This window comes from Malaya genurostris, chromosome 2, assembly GCF_030247185.1.
Source record: "Malaya genurostris strain Urasoe2022 chromosome 2, Malgen_1.1, whole genome shotgun sequence".
Taxonomy (NCBI): domain Eukaryota; kingdom Metazoa; phylum Arthropoda; class Insecta; order Diptera; family Culicidae; genus Malaya; species Malaya genurostris.
The window spans coordinates 232,369,308-232,374,003 of record NC_080571.1 but is presented as its reverse complement, the minus strand read 5'-3'; the positions used below and the strand labels follow the sequence as shown (position 1 = coordinate 232,374,003).

Here is a 4,696-nt window from a genome sequence, read left to right as displayed (position 1 = left end):
ATGTTGTCACTCATCACCCTGTAATTGCGGAACCGGAGGTCGAATCCGATTAATATGTTGCAGTAGCTTTTAAGACAGTGCATGCATTAGTTTAAATTGAGTTTTGTAAAAATTGGTTCAAGTATCGCTGAAAAATCGAAGTGAGTTCTATTTTTGAAGTTTTCTTCAGTACTTTCGGTGCTTCCGGAATTGGAAACGGGAGACCAGTAGTGCCAAATTAAGATTTTATTACTACAAACTAACAAGTTCTGTAAAGTGAAAGAATTTATCAACCAATTTTATTGGACTCATACCTGTTCTTGATCATCGTTTGAGAAAAAATACTCATGATATTGAAAAATTTCCGCCCATTATAAAGCCCATCAATTGAATCTTAATTTGTGAGCATCGGTAAAACCTTTTTTCGAAAAAATAGCAAATTTTATTCAATAATTTTTGCATATTGCCCTTCAAGATGAAATGTAGTGGAATGCGCGCATCGCGTATGATCATTCATTCAAAAACTAGACCGATTGTCGAAAAAAAAATTAAATTTATCACAACTAAGTATTCTTAAAATTCCGAAATTTTGCTTTGCCGAGCCGTAATTGGTTTTTGAGATGTATAAACGGTAACTGTTCCGATCTACGGGGATAATTTTAGAACTGCAAAATAGTGTTTGTTACAAAATTACACAAAGAATCTGAAATCGCAACTTAAAATTATAAAACTTGCGCCCAACTAATTGAAATTTGAAGAAGTTTACATAAACTTTTCAGCATTTTCTGTATTGCTAGTGTAATACTAATCAATAACAAGCCAACAAAACGTGCGGTTAGCCCACTGCGCTTAATCACTGAAAATTGTTATGCTTTGTGCGACGGTTCGTCCAATTCCAGCGAATGAAATTGTGCGCGTATTTTTTGGGACTACATTTCACCTCAACTCCGGAGCCGGAAGTCGGATACAAATGAAATTCAATAGCAGACTATGTGACAATCAGAACTTTCATTTGAAAAAAAGTTTGTGAAAATCGGTTCATCCATTTTCGAGAAAAGTGACTGCATGCTTTTGCAATTTTTTTGGGTGTATATCATCCGGAGATATCTCCGGAACCAGAAGTCGGATCAAGATGAAAGTCAATAGCAGGCTATGGGACCGTTTGAATCAAAGTTTGTGAAAATCGGATAACCATCTTCAAAAAAAAACACACACATAGACATTTGCTCAGTTCGTCGAGCGGCGAATGGTATATGATATTTAATCGGTTTAAAAGTCAATTAAATAACTAGAGATATTTTAAGATTTTATTCAAAAAGTGAAAAAAAAAATTCGAGAAAACCCTTATAAAATTCTAAATTGAATAATATGTGCCGCAAGTTAACCAATCATAATTGCATGCTTTTTGGACGTTTGACTTTCCAATGTGGAAAATAGCACACATTTTGTGCTGTGCAGGTAATACATTCCAGTTAATTTTTCGAATTTAGATTGAGCTGCTTGTGCTTGAACGGAGCATAAAATTGCCAAAGATAAAGCAACGGAACCCGGACCAAACAAAAAAAATGATCCCATTCCGACTGATAACTAGTTCTTTTTTTTTTGTTCGCAGCGATGAATACTGATCAATTTTTGTTGAAAGAGTGGAAAAATAGGGAAAAGCACATATCCGATACTTTCCGCTGTTCCGGTATTACACCCGTCTCGGTCGATGCTAGGGTCGAGATGAGCACAACTAGCTAGGCAGGAATCAATTTCACACATGAACTCCGACATATGGTTGAAGCTTTCCGGTTTCGAACGGAATTTTCCATTTCATTTTCGGGCGGTATCGTCAAGATCGATTGACTGTACCGGAACCGAAACTAATTCGTATTATGTATCCAAAGCTGGCGCTGCGCTAGTGAGCAACCAACTGACCTAGTTTTCATTCCTTTCCTGGTTCCTTCCATCTGTCATCTTTTTTTTTTTTGGTCTTCACCCGGGATTCAGCTTCTTTAAACGACTGACTCATTTTGTTTGTCAAATCATTTGGTACAGATAGCAGAATGGAGTTATACTTTCATTAATTGAGAAAAGAAAATTGGGAACCACACAGTTAAAATTTTTGTGTAATTTTACATTTATGCACATATTTGGAGCATGAAATTAAATGCAAATTTCCGATATCATACATTTTTACACGACTTGAAACTATATCCATGAAAAGTTGAATGACGCTTAATTTTAAACCAAATGATCATACTGTAAATATACATTTTAGTTCAATTTTACTATCATGTAAACTTTTTTTAGTAATATTTATAATTTTATATTAGTTTAAATTCATACCAACATCTGTTCAAAACATCGTGGATTTTATAGTAAGAATAATTAAAAACACATTATAATATTTTATAAGAAATTTAGTTACATTTATTTTGATTTTTTATGTAATTGCTATTGCTATGAAATGTCTGCTTTTGATGTAACATTGAAATTTGATATGTCAGATATAATTTTCCTTACTTTTCTTTGCCTTTGACCTACACGACTTGCAGTGGTTTTGAGGCAATGAAAGTAATAATTTTCAAAAAATATTATTGCAGCAGTTCTAAAAATTTTGAAACAGGTTTTGCGTACATAAAATTATGTACAAAGTGAATGGTAAAAAGATCCTCCATTCCCTCTAATACATCCTCAGCACCCTCCGAAAGGCGTGTTTCATTTGCGTAACAATAAAATAGTGTTCTGCCATTTCCAACATCTAAAACAATATAAAATAAACTTATCAGAACTATCATCTACAGACAAGCTGTATAAAAGCAAGTAAAATTTGTAATTCAATAAATGGAGAATTTGTGTAAAACTCGGTTTTATATTTTCCTCACCTACAGCTGCGAGGGTATTGGTCCTGAACTATTAATGATGATATCATCAACACGGGTGCCTATCTGTTATAAAGTAAAATGATGTTTAGAAATCTATGGTATAGTTAGAATTGGTATGTTTACCTCTTTGTGAAAAATCAAGTCGCTAAAACTCTCATCTACAAGCGAACATAGGAATTGTAATATGTCATAATCGGAAGACATTCCATTCAAATGTAAGTTCTTGATTTTTGTACGTGAATACTGGATAATTTTTTTGTTTTTCGCCAAAAAATACCGCCGAAAATCACCCACGCTGACTCCAGTTGCCTTTTCAAAATGAAAATTAAGTAATGCTCTGCGTCGAAGAACGGGAAGTTGCGAAACCATTTTAGAGGTATCGATTTTTTCATCTAATTTAAATCGGACGTACGCCTGTGATTGTAGCAGGAATTCACTCATCAAAAGGTTAGGCTTATCTCGAAGTAATTTCGACAGAATCTCATTTTTGCATACGTTGGAAATTTTCTCCCAATATTCTTTGAGAGTTCCTGCTCGTGCGTTTCGTATTTTCTTCAAACTCATAGCATTGTCGGAAAATAATGACTTAGAATTCTTAAATTAACTAGTGTTTGTATTATTAAAAAACAAATCATGGCAAGATGGACTGTGAGTGGTCTTAGTCGTCCTTATAGTGACACCGCAAAGGAAAAAAACAAATCATATTTTGTAAATCTTACGATGGAAGAACAATTTCTGATTATTATGTTTACGTTTCGTCTTTGACTCAAACTGAACTGCTTAGTGCTAAACTCGGCAGTTCAATTTGAACCGCTAAGCAGACGTAAAGTTTCTGCTACTTACAGATCCTGCATCGGCTAGAAATAGTCGAAAACACGTTTTCGTTCGGCACGTCAGAAAAGACATTGCACTCCGTTGCAAAACAAAAAGTGTTCTGTAAGTAGCAGAAACTTTACGTCTGCTTAGCGGTTCAAATTGAACTGCTCTGTATTGATGAGTCAAAGACGAAACGTAAACATAATAAAAACGGTTATGTGTCCTAGCACAAAATTTGGCTAACCCCTAAATGAATTTCTGGTTTATTCACGGAAATCAAGGTGAGAATAATAAATATTTTAATATCCTTCGATTATTGATATGAATCCCATTGATATAGATACAAATATTTCAGGAAATGCAATCATAAATTATCTAATAGACAAAAAGCACGTCTGGAAAAGTGATCACAATATGAAACCTAGAACAGGTTGTCCGAAAAAAAAAACTCAGAGAGATGATATGATGAATGGCAGTACTTTTGGAGAAGCTTTCGCTGCAGTATTATAGAGAATGGTATTCATTTTGCTATAATAGGTCGTATATGTGAAATATTCCATGGAATTTGATAGTTAGAGAATACTAAGTTATATTTATTTTTCAGGTTATTAAAATCATTCAAAAACAACCGTAATAAATAAGGCAAAGCTGACCAGTTTTTTTTTCTAATCTTGAGCTCACAAACGATAAAAAATGTTAAAACACTATGTCAGAAGCAACTACAGCAATGTATGAAACTGTTCGAAGGTACTGTTTGCTTGATTGTTGCATAATTAAGCGGAAGAAATGAGTTAACTTACCAGAAATTCCAAAAGGTGGTTGGTGACTCATATGAGATTGAATGTTTGGTGTCCATGTTTCTTCTTCTTCAGTTAACAAAAAAAAATGAGTGTCGAATGCAATTAAAGCTAAATCGGTCGTTATTCTACATCCATCTGCTTCAGTGTACACATTTTCAAACTTCCTGCCTAATGTAGTCGACGCTAGTAAATAAAGAAAAAAAATGTTGAGTTTATGATTAAACATGCAAA

The 4,696-nt window shown here is 33.9% G+C and overlaps 1 pseudogene; it reads right to left on the bottom strand.

The window, feature by feature from the left end:
• Positions 1–2,424: 2,424 nt before the first annotated feature.
• Positions 2,425–4,189, bottom strand: LOC131429148 (uncharacterized; annotated as a pseudogene).
• Between the last annotated feature and the right edge of the window lie 507 nt (positions 4,190–4,696).